The 26,851-nt window shown below is 42.3% G+C and overlaps 1 protein-coding gene across 3 annotated transcripts in view; it reads left to right on the top strand.

Moving 5' to 3' along the window:
• The first annotated feature begins 5,573 nt into the window (after positions 1 to 5,573).
• Positions 5,574 to 26,851, top strand: part of PGCKA1 (PDCD10 and GCKIII kinases associated 1) — an 82,655-nt gene continuing 61,377 nt past the window's right edge. For 2 of the 3 annotated variants that reach the window (XM_082653940.1, XM_082653941.1), the window contains exon 1: positions 5,576 to 5,643. The gene's annotated coding sequence lies outside the window, so the exon portion shown is untranslated. Of the gene's footprint in view, positions 5,644 to 26,851 lie in introns of all 3 variants that reach the window. The other variant, XM_082653939.1, reaches the window with a different exon arrangement.

Here is a 26,851-nt window from a genome sequence, read left to right as displayed (position 1 = left end):
AGCTACCTACCGCTATCATAGGGCTACTGAACACACAGAGTCGGTCTTCATTAAAATACAGTTGTGACAACTGCATGCAAGGGTTTCTGTATAATGGAACACATGATTTTTAAACTATTTTCTGGGCTGCAAAAGAACACATTTACTAAGAAACCACAATCTTTTCATGTCATTTTGAAATGTCTATTTGTGCTGGGTGTAAAAAAGAGTTACAGAAAGGGCATTACAAATTTGGTCAAAACACCTGTTCATTTCTATCATTGTACTAACAAAAGGCTGTGCTATGGAAGTCAGTTGTACCGAAGCATAAATTATTTCCTAAATCCCTGCAGTAAATCTTAATAGAAGGAAAGCTTTCTCGACATGCCATCTATGGAATACTGATGACATCTGCCTTACTCTCATTCCTCCTCTTTCCTGTGTAAAACGCAGATAGCTGACCAAATACTCTGGGACAAACTGAATATGCCTGTCTTTGTGCTAAAATATTCTGTAAATCTTAAGGGTGTCCAAAGGCTCTTTACTGTCCCTGTTTGTACTCACTTTCTTACTTCTACACACTGTATGTATCCTTCTTTATCTGTCACCCTTTCTGCCTGAGGACTCTCTAGAGCCTTTTATAGTCTTCTCCGTTTCAAAGCAGAAGCTGTGAAATTGGTATTCGATGTTTTTAAAAACTACTCCTCCTATTTAAAAGAAAATATTACATCTCAAGAGGGGAAAGTGATTTTCTTCCTTCCCTATCCTCCTCATGGCATGTCCTTGGATGCGTTTCCAAAGGGCGTCAGTAGTGGGGGTTTGGTTTGGTTTGAAAGGGACAGTGGTGACTTGAGAAGGCAGAATAATGAACAAGGAACTGACTTGCTTTCAGTCCAGCTCTGCCATGAACTCATCCAATATTCGTAGACAGATCTTTTAACCGCCCAAATGTATTGTTTTTGTAAACTGCAGAATAAGGGTAGTGATACCTCCTGCTATTGCTCTCATAGGGATGTGAGGGAGAAATGGGAGAAAAAAGAGAGTGACATCTTAACGGTTAACGCTAACGCAAGAAACAAAGTGATTTAACCCACCGGGAATCCAAGCCAACTGTATGTCAATTTGGAAGGCGGCTTGACAGGTAAGCATACAGAGATGTGATTCCAATATAGACGCCCACTCCCTAGTGAAAGACTTTTTTTTCAGTATACTCCTCCTGGTCTAGCTACCAGCCAGGGAGGTGGTAGCCCAGAGAAGGCTCAGCCCACACACAGACCACGTGGAGTTGACTGAGTCAATGCTTTTTTTTTAGCTCTTCGGAGGCAACACATTCTCATTCCCGTCATTATCAGTTGGACCTCCGTACTACACATTCGTAAGAAATAAATGTCTAGATGGATTAAATGTAGTGTGTGAATGTTCTGTGTAACAGCCAACAGCGTTTAACAAGTGACTTGAATGATTTTTCCTAACTTGTTTGCAACTGATAGCTCATATTGAATGTTTTTATGTAAACTTTGTATTGTTGGGAAGAACTACCCAATCAGAGATCTATATTTTCATAAATGTTACATTTAGTTAAATTTTATTACAGAGTTGTTACACTAGAAAATTATTGCCGTCTTCAAAAAATGTACAGTCTTGTGTAGGTATTGTTTGTATGAATAAAAGATAAACTACTTAGATTTGTGTGGCGTTTGTTTTTCTCCCCCAACTTTGGCAGATGTAGTTAGAGGTCTTCAGTAATAATAGCAATAATAATAATAATTGTTCATGCTTACTGAGTGCTTACTGTACACAAGCTTTGCATGTGCTAAGCCATGTAATCTTCACAACAGCCAGGTATGTACTGTTAATACTCCAAACGTACAGATGAAGAAACCTAAAAACAGAGGTCCAGAGGGAATCGCTGAACAGGATTTCAATACACCATCAATTTTTTTTTTGTTGTTAACTTCTCAAAGCACATAAAAATAAAGCATTGAGTATCCAGCAGGAACTTACTGCTAATGACCTGGAAGATATTTTCTAATTTAAAGATGAGAGGCCAGGCTAGGCTCTGAAGATCACTGGAGGTCTTTGCAAACTCCCAGGATTTTCAGGTATAACCGTAACTGCAATAGTTGCAGTATTCATCCAACAAATATTTACTTCGGCATACGATTTGCCAGGAATACAAAGATTAATAAATAGTTTATACCTTCTAGGACTTCAGTCTTAATAGGAAAACAGGAAACAAGTTCTATGTGTAGTACATGAAGTTTGGTTCTCAGAGAAAATGTAGAGGAGTGGATCAATATTTGCATAAAAGCATTTCATATACATGGAGTTTGTTGTTTAATTAAATATCTTCCTTCCTAGGGTCAAGAACACAACAAACACTGTGCTTGCTATGTCTAAGTCATTATGCTATGCCTAGGATGATTTAAAAATTAGTCACGCACAACCCCTGCCCTCCAGGATCCTATAATCTAAGGGAGGTGCAACTAAATTGGATGTAAGACAGACTGTGATTTAAAAAAAAGTTGTTAGCCAAAACAAAAAAAAGTGAAAAGTGAAAGCCAGGTACTGAGGATACGCTGCAGAGGAGCAATTAACTCTAACTGGGAATCAAAAAGGATGGCAAGAGGAGGTGACAGAGAGCAGTGGCTTGAAGGATAAGTAGGACTTAGCTGTCAGAATGTCAGAAAGACATTTCAGGTGGAGGAAGCTGCGTGAGCAAAAACAGGGAGCATCAAAGTATACTTAGATGACTTCAAATGCTATGTGGGGATTTTAAACTTTATTCGGTAGCCAATAGGGAATCATGAAAAAGTTTTTGAGAAGGGGAATGGCCTAGTTGAAATGGTATTTTTTAAAATGACTGGGGCAGTAATATGTCAGATGAATTAGAGATGAAAGAGACCATAAGCTGGGAGACCAGTAAAGAGACTATTGCAAAGACCTGAGATAGAAAGTATAAGAACTTGATCTTAGGGCTGTGGCAGTAAAATTGCTAAGAAGAGTGATTTCAGGATGTCACTGATAGAGGTGGGTGATGAAAGAGAATGAAAACTCTAATTCCAGTTCCAGCTGAAATTGAGTGGAGAGTAGAGTTACAAATGTAAAAGGAATAGGTTAGGAGATGAAAATGAGGGAAATAATAAAGGTGGACCCAGAGAGTTTAAAGGTTAAGACATCCACACAGGCAACTGGTAATACACGATCCATTCAATGAAGAAACCTGAGCTAAAGATAAAGAACCCAACCAGTAATCTCTTTCTCAAAAGTCTAACATGCCTAATATGGCACTCGTTTGGTTGTAATGTAAGCCAATACCATAACCTTTTTAAAAGTTTGTCTCTTCTTTTCTTTAGAACTATATTGACAAATTTAGAACTATACTGACAAATCCACTCAAACAAATTAGCTTTCTTAGCTTCCATAACTCATCAGCGGAGAACAATTTATATGCCAATGAAAACATAAACACACCTAAAAACCTAAGTGAATCGTGGTGTTTCATTCCCACACACATGACGCACGGCCTCTCACTGTTGTGGCCTCTCCCGTTGCCGAGCACAGGCTCCGGACACGCAGGCTCAGCGGCCATGGCTCACGGGCCCAGCCGCTCTGCGGCATGTGGGATCTTCCCGGCCCGGGGCACGAAGCCGCTTCCCCTGCATCGGCAGGCGGACTCTCAACCACTGCGCCACCAGGGAAGCCCTTCCTTATTTTTTATGAGGGTCCCCTCTGAGCTCCATTTGGCATTCCATGTGAGCTGCATGAAATACAGATTACACTTTGTACAGACACATCAAAGGGTTCAGTTTCAGTGTATCAACATGACAAATTATGTAAAACTGGTAATTTGAGGTTACCAATAACACCACCACCTGTGGCTTTATAGAATCCCAGCCTTTAGTAGATGAGGGTAACTTAGCCAGCTGCATGAGCAGATTCAGGGTGGTGGTGCATCATTTTGTTCAAACACAGATTACTGGGGCTTCCCTGGTGGCACAATGGTTGGGAGTCCGCCGGCCAACGCAGGGGGCACGGGTTCGTGCCCCGGTCCGGGAGGATCCCACATGCCGCGGAGCAGCTGGGTCCTTGAGCCATGCCCGCTGGGCCTGCGCATCCGGAGACCGTGCTCCGCAACGGGAGAGGCCACAGCAGTGAGAGGCCCGCGTACCGAAAAACAAACAAACAAACAAACAAACTTCACCCTCCCTGATTCCACTATCTTTAAATCCATATGTCTGGGGTGGAATCCAAGAATCTGCATTTTTACTAAATTCTCGCAGATGATGCTGATTCTACCAGTCTGGGAAACACACTTTAAAACCCAAGATAAATACCAACTGGTCAAAATAACCAACCGATAAACTTACCAGTGGACATTTCTAAAGCATGGGCTAGAAGTTGGACAAGACGGTCCTTTACTGTGACAAAGAGTTTTATCAGACAGTGATGTAAAACAGCACACAACGTCCCCTGTAAATCTATCGTTTTAAAGCATGCAGCTACTACACAAGCGGAAGCATTCAAAAAACGAGTTTTCCCCCATAAAGCGTGACAAATGTTGTCGTGTAAATGGCGCTGGAATCACTAGAGTGGACACATTAAGAACTAAGGGCAGTGTGTCCATCTTTAAACAGTATTCTGCCCTGTTGCTTCTCCAGCATCCTGTTTTATCCTGACTCTCCCTGAATGAATGAAGGGGAAAGGGAGAAGAGGGCAAGCCAGGTGGCGCCGTAGCTTAACACATTTTCCTGCCAAGCCCAACACTGACGCACTTTGGAGCACAGGTGAAAACAATCTCCAACCCTTAAGTACTATTTTAGAGTAAAGCAACCCACCTTAAGTGCATGGATTGCCACAAGCACGGGCGTGGAGCTCAGGAGGGTAGACGGGGTGTGGCAGCCGAGGTTCCAACACCCCAGGAACAGAGAGGGAAGGTGAGGGGTGGGGGAGCATGACTTCGTTGAACTCCCACCGCGGGCTTAAGGGTGCAGGCGAGGCTGTGCAACTTCCCCGGGAATTCTCATTCTAGTAGCGTCTGCGCTCTTTCCCAGACCATCTATCCCATAAAGGCAGGCGACAGTGCACACACCAGGTGTAGGCGGCTAATGCCAGCACTGGGGGGGGGGGGGGGGGGGAGGCGGAGGGGGGGGGCGGGAACAAAACCACAAGTTCACGGAGGGAACGGGAGACAGATTTGCCAGGGAGTGCATTTATGTATCTCCCCCCACTTACGTCCCAAATCTTAGGAAGCTCCCTTCTCCCTGCAGCACGACGCCCAAATAGGCACCAAAAAGTTTCCCTGCGCGGGCAGAGGCTGGCATGCAGCCTGGGTGTCGGTGATCAGAGGCCGAGCTCCGGGGTTTTCTGTTTGGGTGCGCCCCGCAGGCCAACCAGGGCTCGGGGGCGTCGGCGGGGGCGCTCCGGAGGCCCAGGCGCGGCGCTGGCAGCTCAGGTAAAGGGTTACGCGGACCCGGGAGGCTCGCCCGCCGGCCGGGCCACGTGACGCGCTGGCCCAATGAGTGCGCCGGGGCGGCCGTTGCGGGCGCGGCGGATCCCCGCGGCGCTGAGCCGCTGGAGTTTCCCGGCGCGGCCGCCCGAGGCCGGCGAAGCCATGGGCGCCGCGACCCCGCCGCCGCCGCCGCCGCCGCCGCCTGGCCCCAGGTAGGGACAGTCTCCAGCCCCGCGCGCCGGGCCCCGCCGCGGGCAGCACAGGCGCTTGACTCCCGCGGAACTCGGGTTTTGTGGCAAGGTTCCCCCCACTTCTCTCACGGGGCATTTTTATTTATTTCCTTTGCCGTGGGAAAAGAAAAAAAAGTGGGGTATGGGGAGGTGAGGCAGTTCTTAGTTTGATTGCTTCGGGAAAGTCAGGCCATTCAACAAAGGCTCTGAAAGAGGCGAAATCCAGAATGGGGTGAGGTGGGGGGGACTTTTACAAACTCCCCCAAACTAAAGACCAAGACAGTTTGCAAAGCTTGGCATCTACTTGATGTGTGAAACACTCTTGTTTTTAAATATCTTATTAATGAACTTTCAATAGTGCCTGAGAACTTGAACTGGGAAAACTGCAAAAGATTTCCCCCTTATTTCTAAGTACCCCCTCCTTCCCCCATTTTTAAGCATGTGAATGTTTTTAAGTAAAACGGAAATGGAAGGTGACCGGCGCTGTCTCTTTGAAATGTCCTTGGGTCCCAGGATTTGCCCCCTTTGGGGCGCTGGCGATGAGTAGGGATTGAGGGGAGGCGCCAGTACTAGGAAGCAGCACGTGTTGAAGGAGGGTCCCAGGTGCAGCCGGTTAAATGGTCAGACACTGTTGGCTGAATATTTGATAATTAGGCAAGTATCTCCCAGGTCGATTACTTGGGTCTCAGTGACCTTGGCAGTCCAGAAGAGGTGAGATTTTCACAAACCACCACTGAACAAATTTTCCAGTGATAAAGACAAAAATCAATGTTTTGTTTTGTTTTTCCTCAAGCACTAATTCACCTTAGAAACAAAACAAAAACTCCCTTTAGTAATTTAGTACATGTTGTTTTCCATTGCAGTATAGATGTTTGCCCAGTGAATTTAGAGGAAGTCAGTGTTCCATGAGGTGGTTCAAAGCATTAAAGAATAGGGTGTTTATTTTCCTCCTGTCACTGTGAGAGAGAATTACTGATGGCAGTTCTCACCATGGCTTGTAGGTGGTTGTAAACATGCTATTTTGGAAACACTTGAGAGTTGAATGAGAAAGATGGGGAAAGTGGTTGCTGCTTTTAAAGACAATAGGTTCTATATTTGCCACTTATTCTCACACTGAATCCTCCAGTTAACACTATTTTAAGAAGGAGACATGTTAAAGTCTTCTAAGGCTGAGCACCCAGGTCTGTAGACCATCCGAACAGTCATGAGGCAGATCACTGAAACAATAACCAAGCTCTGAAGGTAAAGTAGAGTTCTGGGGTTATTTGTATTTCTCTAATGTGTGAAGAGTCAGTTATAGGAAGCTGCCTTGATCACAGAGGCCAAATGGAGCAGACACTGATACGAGAAGGCAAGGTTCGGCTTCTTTCTCTTCCTTGCTCTCTGTGTCCCTTCTGATCCTGTTCTTTGATTCAGTAAGCATGTGATAAGCTCCTATCTCATGGCATCTGTTCCCCGGGCCTGGTTATCAGAGGTTCTCAAGATTTAGATATGTAATGACATCTGAAGATCAAGGTGGCCAGTCTTAGCTATGTTCTAAGAGCTTTTGCATATCTGGAATTTAAAACAAAACAATGACTTGCATGTCAACTAAACATGTTCCTTAGCCTAGAATGGAGCAATCCCCCCTGACTTTCCACCTAGTCCCTGTCTGAGCCTGGCAACATAACCAGGCTAAGCCCTGGCCAGAATCCAGTGTCAGCCCAAGGGCAGAGCAGGTAATGCCCTCCTTGCTCTGGGAACAGCCCTACCCTTGGTGCCGTGAGAGCCCATTGACTGTGCTTCCAGGAATGAACTCCAGTTTCCGAATAATTGAATACCAGCCTCTTAGTAGCTGGGTTTCCTCTACCTGGACTGTTTCAAATTCCCCTAGTTCCACAATTTTTTCAAACACCCAGAACCTTGGGATCTTTTAGGCTCTTGGTAAAATAGTACCTAGCTCCTGCCCTTTTTTTTTCTTTCTTTCTTTTTTGGGGGCATTAGATTGATCATTGGTTGCAGATAGACTTACTAGATATCTAGAAAAGAGGAGTTGATAGGCTCATCCTAGGGGAGAGGATAGACCTGAGCCCTCACCCATCTGCAGGTCAGCCAGGTCACCCCATTATAGCCTTCCTTAGTCTAGTTATCACCTGAATGCTATGTAAGAAAATGAAATGAAAATGAAGTGTTTTATCTACTCTCACCCTTTTCACCTGAGAATATCATGGTCCCACAGAGATTGGAATCTTCAAAAGGACCATAGATCACCAAAATGACCCTATCCTAAAGCATGCTTATAACACACCCATCAGGTGAATATGTATCCTCAAGCAGAGACTTAAAAAAACTCAAAATACTGACTCAGTGTCATCAAGCATCTTAGAAAAGACTCTCCTGAGCTGCAGTAAATATCAATAGTATTAACATAAGGCAAGAGGAATATCATGTCTCCGATTTTACCGCAAGCAGTGAACTCTGTTCTATTCCGGGTACAATTGGCTTTCTAAAATTAAGTGGAACCCTGACCTGGCCAGGGTTTGTAGACATTTGGTCAGGTGCTAGGGACACAGTCCTTGCCTTTGGGGGTCTTACAGTCCTCAGAGAAGACATTGGAGGATTTTAAGCAGAGCAGATCTGCATTTTAGAAAGTTCACTCTGGCTGCAGTGAGAAGAATGAAATGGGGAAGATACAAGCAAGGCAGCTGCTAAGAAAATCCCCACTAGAGGGGAGAGAGAAGTGAATTGATTCAAAAGATACTTAGGCAAAGGTATTTAAGATACTAACTCAAAGAAAATATTAGGTGACTCAACTCTCTGAAAAGTTGACCTGTCATTTCAAAATATGTGTGTTCCAGGTAGATAACCAGAAGCGACGTTTCATTACAAGGCTGTCCCTACTGACTGTAGCTACTCTCGGGCCCCAAGTAATTTGTTTCTATCACAGAAAAAAGTTTTTGATAAAGAATGAGGCTGGGGATTCCCTGGTGGCACAGTGGTTGAGAATCCACCTGCCGATGCAGGGGACGCAGGTTCGTGCCCTGGTCCGGGAAGATCCCACGTGCCGCGGAGCGGCTGGGCCCGTGAGCCATGGCCACTGAGCCTGCGCGTCCGGAGCCTGTGCACCGCAATGGGAGAGGCCACAACAGTGAGAGGCCTGCGTACCGCAAAAAACAAAAAAAAAGAATGAGGCTGTTTTTTTATTCACACTTTCAACAACGTGGTGCTTCTTTATGCAGACTTAACTATATATATCTGAAGGCAAAGTTAAGATAAACTGTTGCCCTCAGATTGTACCCACATTCTCTGATTTAGCTTAATTCCTCCCAGGAATAAAAACACTCTGACTTTTGATTGTGTAACAGTAATGGAAGTGGGCAGTGGAACAGTCTTTTTTTTTTTTCTAAGTTGGCCACAGTAGGGCCTGCTGTATGTCACAGGGAAGACTGTATCGTATTTGCAGAGGGCACTGTTAGAGCATGTACTAGTGGTGTGTGAGAGGCACCAAATGCCCGTGAGAGAAGAAAAGCCACTCTAGTCACTGCCACGTGTATAGCTTTTTAATACAAATGTATTTGAATGTATTTGCAACTTACTTGTTTATTAGTTCCAGGGTCAATCACTGCATGAGAATTTTGAAACTTTTTAAATTTTGGTGTTAAATCTTTCTCCCCTCATTTGATAACTATATATCTTGGGTCATTAATGTGCAATAAATGCAGATTTGATTTGTACTTTATGGCTGTAAAACAGTGTCCTCCTTGTTTAGTGATCACACTGCACAACCTCAGTCCTGCAGAATATTTATTGCAACGTAGAAATGAATAAAAGAAGTCTATCTGCACATGCAAAGAATTAAGAGCCACATAACTTCGATTCTGGCTAGAACTTACATGGCATTATTCATCTTTTGATTCCTAATGAGCTTGGCTATCTGGGTTCCTGGTCCGCAGCAAGGAGGTCCACCTTCTAGATTCAGAGCATGGCTGTTAGAATACGTGTGATACGTAGTCACAACCAACTGCTGAGCAGTGAAGGCAATACAGGGAGGGGTGTCTCTGATTACATCCTAAATCTATGAGAAAAGAAAAGTTGGGTTCAGAACTATCTGTTAACAAGGAAATAAGTATTGCCTTTTGGAAAAATGGATCCTCAGTCCTTTTTAGAGCTAGAAAAAACCTTAAAAGTCATTTAGTCTGACCACCTTAATTTACAGATAAGGAAACGGAGACTCAAAGAGGTTAAATGATGTTTCCAAGGTCATATGGCTGCCAACTGGAAAAGCTACTGGGACCAGAATCTATGAATCCCAATTTCCAGTTCAGCCATCTTCCTACTACTGACCAAAAAGTAGAAATGTTAATGGTATGGAAAATTCATTATCTGTTGCCGTTGTACCTTTTTCTCAGAATATTGTAATAGCCACTATTTATGGAGAAATTACTTACATATACACAGTGTCAGTTATCTATTGCTGTATAACAAACCACTCCATAACATAATGGCTTAAAACAACCACCATTTATTTAGTTTATGACTTTGTGCATCAGCAGTCTGGACCTGGGGAATCTACTGGTCTTGTCCAGGCTCCCTTATGTGTCTCTGGTCACCAAGGTGGCTCTGCCTCTGGGTGTTGGCTGGCTGTTGGCTGAGTCCTCTGGGGAGCAGCTGGGCCTCATGCTTCCCATCACTGGGCAGGCTGCCCTGGGCCTGGTCACATGTTGGCTCAGCATGGTTGTGATCAGGAGCATGGGAGCAAGGCTCCTTGAGGCCTAGACTGCAACGGACACAAGTTGCTTCTCCTCCAATCTACTTATGAAGAAACAGACTCTACCTTTTGATCGGCGGAAGTGCAGAGCCTTTAGAGAATGGTATGGATTCAGGGAGGGGTGGAGAATTGTGGCCGTTTTTGCAATCTGCTGCATTGTCCGAGCACTTTATAGAACTTAACTAATTCTCATAACAACGCAAGAGATGAAGGCAGAATTTTACAGGTGAAGTCATTGAAACTCAGGCGTGTTAGTTCACATGAGGCAGGGGAATAGCTGGTGAGCAGTGGAACCAGCATTGGAACTCAGATCTGATCCGGGACTTCCCTGGTGGTGCAGTGGTTAAGAACCCCCCTGCCAATGCAGGGGACACGGGTTAGAGCCCTGGTCCGGGAGGATCCCACATGCCGTGGAACAGCTAAGCCCACGCACCACAACTAAGCTCTAGCCTGCGCTCTAGAGCCCGCGAGCCACAACTACTGAGCCCACGCGCCACAACTACTGAAGCCCGCGCAGCTAGAGCCAGTGCTCCGCAACAAGAGAAGCCATGGCAATGAGAAGCCCGCACACCACATCGAAGAGTAGCTCCCACTCGCCACAACTAGAGAAAGCCTGCCCCCAGCAGCAAAGACCTATCACAGACAAAAATAAATAAATAATTTATAAAACTATATTAAAAAAAAAGATCAGATCCAAAGCCCGTGTCTGTAACCATGATGCAGCTCTGCCTCTGTGCCTCTCTGTGTGATGCTGCAGGGGAGGATGGTATTAGTAAAGTATCATAAGCTCAGAGTTTCATATGAACAAAATTAACTTTAAGAATCCTTTTTCTTGATTTATGTGCTAAAAGAAATCAAGCCAGTTAAGATTCAGAGTAAAGAGAAACTGGATTATCAGAGAAGCATAGTAGGGGAGCCAAGGGAAAGACAGATTTGAAAAGGATAGCATCTATTTATAGTCAAAAGATCCTCCTATCACTTACATAAAATGAGTAATAGCCCCACTACACAGATGAAGATATTTGCCTGATAAAGATTGCATTCCAACCCATGTCTGTATGTCTCCAAAAAATTACCCCCTCCCCATTTTTTTCCCACTGAGCCAATAGGTTTTGCTACTCCAAGCGGGGTCCATGGGCCAGCAGCATGGTGGTCACCTGGGAGCTGGTTAAAATTGCAGTCTTGCCCCCACTTCGGATCTACTGAATCAGAATCTGCATTGTAACAAGATCCTCAGATGATTCATAAGCACAGTGAAGTCTGAGGAGCACTGCATTAAAGGGACCATGCGGGAAATGATTTGTAATAAGATGGGCTGGTGGAAGGGCATTCTAGGCAGAGAGAACAGCACGAGCAAAGGACCTGGAGTCTGTGGGCAGGTAAAGGAATTCCTGGACTAGAGGAGGGGGCATGTTTTTGGAGTAGAAGGAAATAGGGTGAGACTGGTGGAATCACTGTGGATCCTGAGGAAGTCTGCTTTCAGGAAGGCTGATCAGGCAGCACTGAGGATGGCCTGGAGAGCCTGGAGGCAGTGAACCCAGTTGTGAGGCATGCCGAAGGGAGGGCTCAGACTGAGGCAGGGATGACGGAAATAGAGAAGAAAGGTCCAGTCTGGGAGATGTTTCAAAGCACATCCCACAGGGCTTGTTGCCAAATTGGATTCTAAGGAAAGAAAGAGAGGAAGTGAAGATGGTTCTAGACTGCCAAGTTCTGAATTGTGCTTCCCAAACTTCAGGTTGGGGCATTATCTTTGCATTCTTTTCTATGGAAAAAGAAGATACTTTTTGGTGATAATGGTGGTTTGGGGGTTTTGTTTGTTTTCAGGCAGCTTTCCCCATTCCTTTGAATTGTGGCAGTTTTTCACCTTTTACTAAGAGGCAGTTCACATGTTAAAGTTCCAAATCAGCGTGCCCATGTAAATTTCATATAAATACATATATATATATATATATACACACACACACACACACACACACACATACACACACACAGTGAGAGAATTTTTTTGGCAGGCAATTAATTATAATGAAACAGTTCTTCATATAATTCTTCAGTTTATTCAACCTTCCCAAACTGTCCTGTGACATTTATATAGGTAGAATTATTTTGGCCCTTTCACAGTTAAAGATAGTGAGATTTAGCAATGTCACCCAGCCAAGGTTTGAACCGAAGTCTACTAACTCCAAGCCCAGTCTTCTATCCGCTGAAGCATTTCTGCAGGTTTTATATTTGGTCTTTGGAGGCAATTAGTCAGTCTGATCAGTTTTAAGTTTTGTTTTGTTTTTTTTTTTAATTTTATTTATTTTTTATACAGCAGGTTCTTATTAAGTTTGGGTTTATTTTTTCCCCCATATACACTGTGTCAACCTCAGGAAGATGCTTGAAAGTTTATATTGTGACTTTGAAGTAACTGTTTCATGGAAACTTGAAAATGCCTCATAAAAACTGATTTCCTCCCCCGCCTGATTTTCTTATTTCATTGAATCCCTGTGTTGATTCTCATAGCAACAAACCACACTTTAGAGTTCAAAAGATACGAATTATTTTGCTGCCTTTTCCTTTTATTTTTTTTGAGTGATAAAAAGATTTTAATATTTTTCTAAATAAATTTTTAAGCCTGTTTCTTAAGCAACTAACCTGGAGCTTTTAAAATAATCTGTAGATTATAGAATCCCGACTTGGAAGGGGGCTTCACTGAGCCAAACACCTCATTTTATAAATTAAAAAACAGAGGTCTGGAGAGAGAAGGGGGCTTGTTCAAAGATACCCGACAAGTCAGAGGCAAAACTAGGGCTGGAAGCCTTGTTTCTAACCCCCAGTCCTCTACTCTTTGACTAAACTACTTCAAAGCAATTCCTTTCCCTATTGTTGTGTTTGCCAGCCTCTAATGGGCAGTGTGGGGAAGTTGGGAGAGCTCAAAGTCAAGATGACCTGGGTTTGAGTCCTGGTTTGCTAGCTATGTAGAATGGAACAAAATGCATTTACTGCTACCGTCATTTCTAAAGAGAATTGTAAAACGGAGTTAATTGACTATACAGTCGAGATTTAGTTTACAAAGTACAGTTTCTCTGCATTCTCTTTTAAACTTGATGGGACAGTTTTATGATCCTCACTGCGATTTGGTTTTGATGAAGGAAGCCAAGTGTTCTAGGAGTGGATATGATACGAGCTTCAGAGAGACACTGCAACCCAGGCGGAGGTCCAGCTCCAGAAGACCGCAGATGGAGGCCTGATCCCTCCTCCACAAAATGAGTTCAGTCTCTATTACTGATGCAATGCTTTCTCTTTTCAAAGCTAAAAGACAAGTGTTTCCTGGTGCTGAAGCACAGGCGAAATTGTGACTCTGGGGAGGGATCCCAAAAACAGAGGAGTGTGTGGAAGAGTCACAGCCCACTAGCGTGGAGAGAGCTAGAGGGTTGTTTTTGTAACACCCTGCCTACAGTCAAAGGTTTAATGGGGCAAATGGAGTGTGACCTGTATGTAATCAAAAATAAAAACAAAAAGCTAAAGTAGCTTTAGAGAAAACAAAATTACTGAAATTACAACCCTGGACTGGCGATAGTTCTGTACGAGTTAATTAGACAAAGAAAAAGCAAAACAAGCAAACAAACGAAATCTCCAGAATTTGCCATCCCAGCACCTTGCAGGGCTCCACTGGCAGGTGTGACTGGGTGAGACACAGAAATCGTCAGAATCATCCTCTCAGTCACAGATGACTGTGTCCTATGCATGTTTGGTCCCATTACATGTCTTTACTCACTCTGTTTGCAGGTGCTTACCATCTGTTTAGTCTGTGGGAGCTCTTAAAAGAAACCGAGGGTGGTGGTGTACTTTCTTCCATCACTAAACCAGCCGGTCAACGGTGCTTCTCGAGTGAGTCTTCAGGAAGAAAAAACATGACCTCTTTGGAGTCAGGCCTGGCTCTCCCAGAAGAGATGGGAATGAAGGCTAGACTCCCAACAGCTTTGAGTCCTGACTCTGCCATTTGTTACGGGACGTCAGATATTTCCCGAAACCTCCCTGGGTTTCAGCTTCTTATCTGTAAAGCTGCATGCGTCTGCACTTAGTAAATGCTTAATAAATCTGATTCTCAGCCTCCGTAGCCTTCAGTTTTCTCGAACGTAAAATGAGAGGTTTGGACCAGAGCAGCACTGTGGGGTACAGGATGCAAGGAAGGGTCGGGGTAGGGGAGGTGTGCAATCGGCGCATTTCTCCTCCCAGCGCACCTCATCTTTACCTTGGATAAAAGCCACACGAAATACAACAGGAAACTTCAAAATTAAACACATGGGATGTCCCTGGAATTTCTAACTAGATATATAACTTTCCTTACTATGAAATGGTCTCCTTAAATATCTGTCCAAGGGTAGTTATAAATCCTCCCCGGACCTCAGACATGTAAAGAAGGTTGGGCTGAAATGTATTCCATGTTTGTGTTAGTGGGAAGTAGGGAGGATGCCAAGGACTTGACGTGCGGAAACAAAGTAAAAATGGAGTTCTTTGAGAAAGCAGAACTTATTTGCATAGCAAAATAATGCTGCTCTTAAGTGTTGAGATGAAAGGAAACTATGAAATATGCAGAAGTGAGTGATGAGGAAGGGGGCTCTCGTCTGGTCCTCCTGTCCATGAAGGGTTTTCAACAGAACTAAGTTGGCGTGTATAGTATTTAAAAGAAAGGGTCGGGCTTCCCTGGTGGCGCAGTGGTTGAGAGTCCGCCTGCCGATGCGGGAGACACGGGTTCGTGCCCAGGTCCGGGAAGATCCCACGTGCCGCGGAGCAGCTGGGCCCGTGAGCCATGGCCGCTGAGCCTGCGCGTCCGGAGCCTGTGCTCCGTCCGCAACGGGAGAGGCCACAACAGTGAGGGGCCCGCGTACCGCAAAAAAATAAAAGAAAGGGTCATTGCTTCACCTTTGTATATTATAATATTCTTCATCCTTCACTTTGTGAGTTGGATTGGATTGTGGTTGGATTTTTAAAAAAATATTGTAAAGCGTTTTCATCATGGAAGGCCCACCCCACTTAGCGAACCTAGTGCCATAAAGAGCTTTTTTTTTCTTTTTTTAATACTGATGCTGTGGAGACTAAAATCTAAATGCTGTCTATTGAACAAATGTCCACAGAGGCTGCGCCAGGCGGTGGGGACACAAAGGTGATTTATACAGGCCTGGACACAGTCCCCGTAGGGCTCAGTGCAGTCAGTATGCGGACGTATCACCCTCCATTCCCATAGGGACCGCAGGGAGGGACACCCCGGCACTGTAGTGGGGGGGATGGGAGTGTGACCTGGACTGAGAGGCAGGAAGGGCCGTCCCACCCAGCTGCAAAGGCTGAGAGCGATCTGACTGAGCAAAGGGGGTCGTCGGGTGGGAAGGCACAGCACGCACTCACAGGTCTCGGGGTGGGCGTGTTCTGGGAGGTGTCCTGAGCATGACGAGTACCAGGAGAGGTGGCAGAAGGTATATCGTGTGGGGTCTCGTAAGCTACCTGCTATAATCTGACCTCAGCCAATCTGATCCTTCTTACTGATGTAGGATTTTTTTGGTGGATGTTGAAACCTCCAGTATTTAGAGGTGGCTGAGGGTACTGGTCTCCTTCCCCACAGCCTCACACTTGGTCCCAAAGCTGATCTCAGGCCCAATCTAGCCTCACATTGTAACATCGATTAGTAAGCAGGAATCGAAATCATTGTGCAGCCTGTTTTGTAAGCTTGGTGAAGTCCCCCGTTGTGTTCTTTTCATTTCTCCAAGTAGATCTTTCATGGAAAGTTCATTAGAGGCAAATGGGTCACTCCTTTTTTTTTTTTTTTTACTGTATTCATTTTTTTTTCACACACACTGTATTTTATTTTTACAAGAGATAAATAAACTGACACCACGCATTGTAAATGGATGGGGACACTCCTCTTGAGGCAGGGTTCAGCTAACCTAAGGGTGTAATTGAGCAACAAGGACTAGACAAGGCATTTTTCACAAACATGTCCCAGGAACCGCTGGGAAGGGCACAGGTACTGCATCACCACCGTGTACCATTTGGTGCAAGAGTGGGGTGCCTCGACGCTGTTTCTAGCTAATCCACACATCCTACACAAAACTGATTTTACCAAGGAAAAATAACTTCTAACATTTATTTGCTAATTAATCAAGTCCTTTTTGTTGATTGGAGGTAAGAAAGCTAACATACCTATAGAGACCACCTCTGGATTATAGCCTTCTGATAACATTCTTACTAACCATCTCTGAAGTGTGTATTCCTGACTGGGATAACTGATTTAATCTACATCCTAGAGTGCAGATGAAAAACACACTCATAAATTCCAGACTGTCTATGCATTATAGACAATAGAACCATTATGAGGCAGTGGTCTTTATCTGGGGAACAGAGAGAGGCTATTGAAGGTCATAAACTGGGAAATAAGATTTGCATCTCTGGCTGCAAGTTGGGAAACTGGAAGGAAGACATGGGGAGAGAGGAGACCAAGTAAGGGGCTGTTGCGTTAGATGTTGTTGAATCTCCACTTGAATAAGGTGGAGGTAATTCAACAGAGAGAAGTGGCTGGGTTCCTGAGATATTAGGTGAAATCACCAGGACCTGGTGGTGGATTGGAAGTGGGAAGTGAGGGAGGAGGTGCCAAGATTGAATTTGGGGGCTGAGTATACAAAGGAATTTTGTTGAAGTGTTGTTTGTGATCAAAAAGGAAAACAGTGTATCTGTTGTCAGTATACACTGGTTAAATGAAGTACACTTTATAGATACAATGCAGTACTCTGCACTGATGAAAAAAGAAATGAGATATATATGTGACGACATGGTGGAAAGATATCCAGGATACAATCTTAATTTTTTTAATTTGTTAAAGGAACATGCATTTAGTGTTCCATTTTAATACAGTTAGTAGTGATTATAATTGGCACTTAACATGGCAGTAGTAACATCATAATTAGCACTTATACTATCCAGAAGAAAAAATTCCTAGCAGTGGTTATTTGTGCGGCAGAGATTACCAGGGCCATGTGCAATCTATACTGTGGATTTTTGCAACTGAGAAATCAGATTTTGCAGAAGATGAGCAAACCAGCCTACTTCTCTCATGAAAACTCCTGATCATTCTATCCCAACATGATTACTCCCTCTTTTGAACACACAGTCCACAGTCATTCCAGAATGTTAGATTCAAAAAGGGCCTTAGAGGTCATTTAGTTTAGTGCCTCCATTTCACAGATGTGGACATGGAGGCCCAGAGAGGTTAAGGGCTTAGCTGAAGTCATATAACCCTAAATTAGTCATAGGACCAAGACTAGAACCCTGGGATTGTACCAACTCAGAGGCTGGAATTCTTTAGACTACAGCAAGGGAAGTCTGCTCTAGCAAGCGCTGTGTCTATGAATACCTTGGCTTTTATTGGACTGTCCAGTAAATAAATCTGTCTCCTGCCATAAACGATGCGCTCAGACTCGGAGAGTGTTCAGCCTCGTGTTCCACAGACTGTAAAACACTCATTAAAGCACTCAATGGACTGTTTAGACTTCAGATCCTAGAGGCGGGACTAAAATTAGGGCAGGAGAAAGACTCCCACACTGGCGCTCAACACAGAGCAAGCTGCCCGCCCGACCCCATCTCCCCCCTGCCCCACCCAGAGTAAGAATAGGCTCCCCGCTGCAATGCCTAATTGGTTATGCTGGGGAAATGGACTTTGGATTTAAGTAAGGGTCAACAATACACCGATATCCTGAACTTCCTGAAGGAAATGGTATGGTTCCTGAAGGATACTTTTCATTTGTTGATGAAGTTGTGATGACTTCTCACAGCTGTCTTCAGAATGCTCGCTTCCTACAACTCTCATAGCCCCTTTTCACAGAGTGTGTTTTGGGGACTGTCTCTTATCTTAGAGGAACTCATCCCGATTTGGGGCCCAAGAGCAATGTTTCAGGTTGTTCACTCTCACATGGTGGTGGCCCAAAGAACTGAACACTTGCAGACGGCAGTTCACGGACAGAAAGGAGAATAGAGGTCTACCTTGTCCTTAGACCTGGAGTTACCCAGGGGCAATTAGGGAGCCACGTGCCCCAGTCTGTTCAGGGCTATTTGGCTTTTCCACCTTTGGTACCCAGTTCTTTTCTCTTTCTCCCCTGAAGCTAATCAGAATACTTTTGTTTATACTGAACTACACTTGGCATCTGATGTTCATCACCTAAATTGGTCGCTATCTTTCGGAAACTCTTCTGCTCCCGTTTTGCAAATTTGGTGAGCTTGTTTCCATTGTTTTATTGCTTTATTTCAACTCAGTATTTTCCATATCTTAAACGTTGCCATTTTTCAAGTTAGCATCTGTTTTAGTTTTTTAGACTCTACACACACACACGTTTATATAAAGCTTAGTTTTAAACTCTTTCAAACCACTTTTTCTTTCTCCTATTGCTAGTCTTGTGTGGGTTCACAATGCTTTAAGTATTTAAGGTATCCATATAATGCATTTGTACATTTAATCTTAAAATTGGGGAAAAGGAAAAATTGTTAAGAGTCACAACTGTGATGTACCTTTAAATTGTGTTAAGCAAGTTAGTATTTTGATGTAATGAAAGTAAGGATAAATTTAAAGTACTAATAATTATTTCCCCTTGGTCAACTATATGTCTGCCTTTCAGTAAGCTCACATTTTCCTATTCACAAGTGCAGAAATTTAGCTTCCTGAATACTAGGAATACATGTAAAGGCTGAGAGTATAGGCAAGGGGAGAATGTATAACCTTCCACAGACCTCCACTGCAAATAGAACAGGAAGGAATGTGAGTGAACTCAACAGATCTTAAGAGTCAGAAAATTCCAAGATGACAGGATAGCTGAGCCCTAGAGGGGTTATTAGCAATACATAACCCAACCGTGGACTGTGTGTGTGCCTTCAGAAATATCTGGAAAAAGTTACATTTCTCATTGTTCCACTATGGTCAGTCCAAGCCATCATCTATCTGCCAGTAATTTTGGTATGAGATACAGTTAACCGAATCTTCTAGTAAAATGCAAAACACTTTGGATGAACACAGGATAGACTATTTGAAATCAGTCTTCCCTGAAAACTCAAGAATTCATATTCCCCTTAACTTGCCCAAATAACCATGATAAAGCATTTTTATGCCACGTTCCCCATAACTTGCCCAAATGACTATGACAAAGTATTTTTATGCCAACACTGTGACACTGTGTATGCCTAAACATTGAAACATTTTAATTATTAACAGGGATAATAGCCTCTTTGGGAAATTAAAAGTTCCATGAAAGAATTAGAATCTAAGGGTCTGTAGGTATAATTAAGGGCTAGACCACGTAGATTCGCTAATATCTCTTAATATCTATAATCAACAAACATTTGAGTGCTTTCCATGTTTTTTTTTGCTTTTGCTTTATAAAGGTTTGAAAGTAAAGAAATGTAAGACAAAAGTTAACTACCTCACAATCAAAAGAGCAGAAATGTTTTCCTGCTAGAACTTCTCAGTTGCAACTGATTAAGGACTATTTATTCCTGATAAAAGTATAGAGGAAAGCCAAAGGAGAAAAGGATGCTGTGTCTTTAAATTTAGAGATATCTTATAATTGTCCTTGCAGTTTCTATTTTCATTTGTTTGCTTTGGGTGGGACATGGAAAAATATTTGCCTACTGTGTGGTGCTAATCTTCATGCATGTGTTCATGAATTTCCTGAGAAAGGTGGTAGGCAATTCATTGGTGATGACTTTTATTTTTAAATGTTTGCAAATGCATGAATTTCTGTCCTAAAAATCTAAGTTCAGGTTCATTTAGTATCATAAGAGAAGATGTCTCTGAGACACTCCAAAAGTGTGAAACTTTAGGAATTAAACATTGAGTTTTCTAGTTATATATTATCCCAGAAGCTACCTTAATTATGTGATCAGTATTTTCATCATAAATTGGTTATTAACAAAGTTCTGATGAACTCTAATAAATAACATTGTTTGGAAAATCTTAATTTACTTGTTAAAATAGTTTTTTGTTTTTTAATGTTTAGGTAGTATCTTTGGTTTCAGTGGCTTGGAGGCAAGCTATATTGTCGTTGTTGTTTTTCTTAAAGTAATGAAAATTCCAGTAGTGCAGAAATTCTTATTCAGTCAACAAATATGTATTGAGCATTTCCCATATGCCCGACCTACAGGGAAAATATAAATCAGCCTTCTTGCCACCCCACAGTGGACCTTTTTTCACAAATGCAGAACTTTAATTTGCAAATAAAATTCTTGAATACTGTACTCCTACACCATATACTTGGAATATAAATTCATTCATCATATTTATTGGACACTAACTCCATGCTAGGCTTTGAGCTGTGTGCTGACCAGGAAACAGACGCGAACAAATAGAGTCCCTGTCCCCATGTGGCTTATAATATCTGCTGGGAAAGAGGAACATTAAATAAGCATGTAAATAAAACTAGAATTTCAACTTGTGCAACTAGGTGCAACAAAGAAAAAGTAAAAGGGACGTAGAACAGCTTTTATGGCATCTGCTTTAGGGGAAGGGGGAGAGTCCAGGGAAGGCTTTCAGAGAAAGTGATGTGTGCAAAGCAGAAGAATGAGGGAAAGTTAGCCAGGGAAAGAGGTGGAGAAAACTGGCTGTGTATATTTTTCTAAAGGCGGAGGGAGGCATAAGCCAAGAAACCCAGTTTGTAGTCTGAGAGCCACCAAGTAACTGCTCTTGAGCATGTCTTAATCTCTGGTCTCATCTGCTTTACCTGAGAAGTCCGAGTTCAATAGAAACCTCTAGATTCCTTCTGTCACCTGTGATCCATGTGAATTGCTACCTTATTGGGAAGGCCTCTGATGGCTCTGTTTGGGCCATTTCTGGAGCTGTCATCATCCCAGCCCAGATTCCTTCTGTTCCCGGGAACTGTGTGCTGAGTCCTTGCCAGGCTGGCTCAGGCTGGCCGGGTGGACCAGATTCAGGCAGTTCAGCTGGACTGCCTCTACTTCCTGCCCTGCCTACACCCACACCTATCTCCCTCTGTATCAATCCTTTCCTCATTCCCTCCATTCTCAGAGGATAAGGTGTTCCTTTTCCTGTTCAAGGTCAGCATTTTAATGGGGACTCCTTTCCTTTTAGACCAGTACCGTGGCACACTGCCTCACCATTTAATCCTGTCTCCATCCCAAATCTTCAAACTCTTAGTGCTCCAACCCTCCCCCACAAAAAGGAGTCAACTCTCTCCTCAGTAAACACACTCAAATCTTTTCTTTTATAATTAAAATACAGAACAAATGTCTGTTCCTTTGAGCGTTATTCTTCCACTTTTTAGCTATCCCTCCATCCCTCTGTCCATCCCTCCCTCCCTCCCTCCCTCTCACTCTCTCTCACTCTCTCTCTGTGTTTCCCTTATTAAAATACTAAGTTAAGTTAAAAGGTCTTAAAGAATTCTGGGTTGTTGCTGCCTTTAACTGCAATTCCCATTTCTCACTTCTAGCTCACTCTTCATATATCTCTCTTTGTCGTCTATGCACATCATGACATGGCAATTTCGCTGATGGAATTTGCATCTTAAATTTAAATGTATGACCATCAAATCTAATGGTCCTATTTCATCCCCTTAACTACTGTTATTGATGATGCCTTCCTTATGGGAATTCTCTCTTTTCTTTGACTTCTGTTATACTATTACATTTCTCCCCCTCTGGTTCTTCATCTATTTCTGTGACCTTTCCCTATTCATCTGCCACCTGTTACCAAGTCTGAAGGGGGGTGTTGATGCAGAATCCATTTGCAGGTCCTCTGTACACCTGTGAACGATGACTGTCATCAGGGAAGGGTGTACAGAGAATTCAGAATAGGATTAAACAGTGACTAGATTTGCTGATTTGGGTGGGTTGGCAAGGCAGCCTGTGTGGGAGATGGAAGAATCAAAGAGGTTTTGAGAATTAGGTGACTAGTAATTGGAATCTTGGGGAGAGAAGTGAGAAGATGGTACCCATTGTCTGGTTTGGGTTCCATATTAAAACAAATTATTTCCTTACAAAACAATGTTTTAACCCTGGAATGGTTTAGAATCAAGTACAAATGTGATGGACTAAATAAAACCCAAAGTATTTATATTTTTAGATAAGATTGTGGGAAAGTCTGTCTTTAATATTTTATTTTATTACTTTTTTAACATCTTTATTGGAGTACAATTGCTTTACAATGGTGTGTTAGTTTCTGCTTTATAACAAAGTGAATCAGTTGTAAATATACACATATCCCCATATCTCCTCCCTCTTGCGTCTCCCTCCCTCCCTCCCTCACTCCCTATCCCACCCCTCTAGGTGGTCACAAAACACGGAGCTGACCTCCCTGTGCTATGCGACTGTTTCCCACTAGCTATCTGTTTTACATTTGGTAGTGTATATAAGTCCATGCCACTCTCACTTCGTCCCAGCTTACCCTTCCCCCTCCCCGTGTCCTGAAGTCCATTCTCTACGTCTGCGTCTTCATTCCTGTCCTGCCCCTAGGTTCTTCAGAACCCTTTTTTTTTTTTAGATTCCATATATATGTGTTAGCATACAGTATTTGTTTTTCTCTTTCAGACTTACTTCACTCTGTATGACAGACTCTAGATCCATCCACCTCACTACAAATAACTCAGTTTCGTTTCTTTTTATGGCTTAGTAATATTCCATTGTATATATGTGCCACATCTTCTTTATCCATTCATCTGTCAATGGACACTTAGGTCGCTTCCATGTCCTGGCGATTGTAAATAGTGCTGCAATGAACACTGTGGTATGTGTCTCTTTTTGAATTATGGTTTTCTCTGGGTATATGCCCAGTAGTGGGATTGCTGGGTCGTATGGTAGTTCTATTTTTAGTGTTTAAGGAATGTCCATACTGTTCTCCACAGTGGCTGTATCAATTTACATTTCCACCAACAGTGGAAGAGGGTTCCCTTTTCTCCACACCCTCTCCAGCATTTATTGTTTGTAGATTTTTTGATGATGGCCATTCTGACTGGTGTGAGGTGATACCTCATTGTAGTTTTGATTTGCATTTCTCTAATGATTAGTGATGTTGAGCATCCTTTCATGTGTTTGTTGGCAATCTGTATATCTTCTTTGAAGAAATGTCTATTTAGGTCTTCTGCCCATTTTTGGATTGGGTTGTTTGTTTTTTTGATATTGAGCTGTATGAGCTGCTTGTAAATTTTGGAGATTAATCCTTTGTCAGTTGCTTCATTTGCAAATACTTTCTCCCATTCTGAGGGCTGTCTTTTCGTCTTGTTTATGGTTCCCTTTGCTGTGCTAAAGCTTTCAAGTTTCATGAGGTCCCATTCGTTTATTTTTATTTCCATTTCTCTAGGAGGTGGGTCAAAAGGATCTTGCTGTGACTTATGTCATAGAGTGTTCTGCCTATGTTTTCCTCTAAGAGTTTTATAGTGTCTGGCCTTACATTTAGGTCTTTAATGCATTTTGAGTTTATTTTTGTGGCTGGTGTTAGGGAGTGTTCTAATTTCATTCTTTTACATGTAGCTGTCCAGTTTTCCCAGCACCACTTATTGAAGAGGCTGTCTTTTCTCCATTGTATACTCTTGCCTCCTTTATCAAAAATAGGGCGACCATATGTGTGTGGGTTTATCTCTGGGCTTTCTATCCTGTTCCATTGATCTATATTTCTGTTTTTGTGCCAGTACCATACTGTCTTGATTACTGTAGCTTTGCGGTCTAGTCTGAAGTCAGGGAACCTGATTCCACCAGCTCCGTTTTGCTTTTTCAGGATTGCTTTGACTATTCGGGGTATTTTGTGTTTCCATACAAATTGTGAAATTTTTTGTTCTAGTTCTGTGAAAAATGCCAGTGGTAGTTTGATAGGGATTGCATTGAAACTGTAGATTGCTTTGGGTAGTATAGTCATTTTCATAATGTTGATTCTTCCAATCCAAGAACATGGTATATCTCTCCATCTGTTTGTATCATCTTTAATTTCTTTCATTAGTGTCTTATAGTTTTCTACATACAGGTTTTTGTCTCCTTAGGTAGCTTTATTCCTAGGTGTTTTATTCATTTTGTTGCAGTGGTAAATGGGAGTGTTTCCTTAATTTCTCTTTCAGATTTTTTGTTGTTAGTGTATAGGAATGCAAGAGATTTCTGTTCATTGATTTTGTATCCTGCTACTTTACCAAAGTCATTGATTAGCTCTAGCAGTTTACTGGTAGCATCTTTAGGATCCTCTGTGTATAGTATCATGTCATCTGCAAACAGTGACAGTATTACTTCTTCTTTTCTGATTTGGGTTCCTTTTATTTCTTTTTCTTCTCTGATTGTTGGGGCTAAAACTTCCAAAACTATGTTGAATAATAGTGGTGGAGTGGGCAACCTTGTCTTTTTCCTGATCTTATTGGAAATGGTTTCAGTTTTTCACCATTGAGAACGATGTTGGCTGTGGGTTTCTCATATATGGCCTTTATTATGTGAGGTAAGTTCCCTCTATGCCTCCTTTCTGGAGGGTTTTTATCATAAATTGTTGTTGAATTTTGTCAAAAGCGTTTTCTGCATCTATTGAGATGATCATATGGTTTTTCTCCTTCAATTTGTTAGTATGGTGTATCACGTTGATTGATTTGCATATATTGAAGAATCCTTGCATTCCTGGGATAAACCCCACTTGATCATGGTGTATGATCCTTTTAATGTGTTGTTGGATTCTGTTTGCTAGTATTTTGTTCAGGATTTTTGCATCTATGTTCATCAGTGACACTGGCCTGTAGCTTTCTTTCTTGGTGACATCTTTGTCTGGTTGTGGTATCAGGGTGACAGTGGCCTCCTAGAATGAGTTTGGGAGTGTTCTTCCCTCTGCTATATTTTGGAAGAGTTTGAGAAGGATAGGTGTTAGCTCTTCTCTAAATGTTTAATAGAATTTGTCTGTGAAACCATCTGGTCCTGGGCTTTTGTTTGTTGGAAGATTTTTAATCACAGTTTCAATTTCAGTGCTTGTGATTGGTCTATTTATATTTTCTTTTTCTTCCTGGTTCTGTCTCGAAAGGTTGTGCTTTTCTAAGTATTTGTCCATTTCTTGCAGGTTGTCCATTTTACTGGCGTATAGTTGCTTGACTAATCTCTCATGATCCTCTGTATTTCTGCAGTGTCAGTTGTTACTTCTCTGTTTTCATTTCTTATACTATTGATTTGAGTCTTTTCCCTTTTTTTCTTGATGAGTCTGGCTACTGGTTTATCAATTTTGTTTATCTTCTCAAAGAACCAGCTTTTCGTTTTATTGATCTTTGCTCTTGTGTCCTTGATTTCTTTTTCATTTATTTCTGATTCCATTTTTATGATTTCTTTCCTTCTGCTAACTTTGGGTTTTTTTGTTCTTCTTTTTCTAATTGCTTTAGGTGTAAGGTTAGGTTGTTTATTTGAGATTTTTCTTGTTTCCTGAGGTAGGATTGTATTGCTGTAAACTTCCCTCTTAGAACTGCTTTTGCTGCACCCTATAGGTTTTGGGTCATTATGTTTTCATTGTCATTTGTGTCTAGATATTTTTTTATTTCCTCTTTGATTTCTTCAGAGATCTCTTGGTTATTTAGTAATGTGTTCTTTAGCCTCCATTGTGTTTGTATTTTTTACAGATTTTTTCCTGTAATTGATACCTAGTCTCATAGCGTTGTGGTCAGAAAAGATACTTGATATGATTTTAGTTTTCTTAAATTTACCAGGGCTTGATTTGTGACCCAAGGTATGATCTATCCTGGAGAATGTTCCATGAGCACTTGAGAAGAAAATGTATTCTGTTGTTTTGGGATGGAATGTCCTATAAATATCCATCTTGTTTAATGTATCATTTAAAGCTTGTGTTGCCTTATTTATTTTCATTTTGCGTGATCTGTCCATTGGTGAAACTGGGGTGTTAAAGTCCCCTACTATGATAACGTTACTGTCGATTTCCCTTTTATGGCTGTTAGCGTTCACCTTATGTATTGAGGTGTTCCTATGTTGGGTGCATAAATATTTACAATTGTTATATCTTCTTCTTGGATTGATCCCTTGATCATTATGTAGTGCCCTTCTTTGTCTCTTGTAATAGTCGTTATTTTAACGTCTATTTTGTCTGATATGAGAATTGCTACTCCAGCTTTCTTTTGATTTCCATTTGCATGGAATATCTTTTTCCATCCCCTCACTTTCAGTCTGTATGTGTCCCTAAGTGTGAAGTGGGTCTCTTGTAGACAGATATAGATGGGTCTTGTTTTTGTATCCATTCAGCCAGTCTATGTCTTTTGGTTAGAGCATTTAAGCCATTTACATTTAAGGTAATTATCGATATGTATGTTCCTATTCCCATTTTCTTAATTGTTTTAGGTTTGTTATTGTAGGTCTTTTCCTTCTCTTGGGTTTCTTTCCTAGACAAGGTCCTTTAGCATTTGTTGTAAAGTTGATTTGGTGGTGCTGAATTCTCTTAGCTTTTGCTTGTCTGTAAAGGTT

Source organism: Grampus griseus (assembly GCF_964374135.1).
Source record: "Grampus griseus genome assembly, chromosome: 4".
Taxonomy (NCBI): domain Eukaryota; kingdom Metazoa; phylum Chordata; class Mammalia; order Artiodactyla; family Delphinidae; genus Grampus; species Grampus griseus.
The sequence above is the reverse complement of the archived record's forward strand: the minus strand, read 5'-3'. Positions and strand labels throughout refer to the sequence as shown.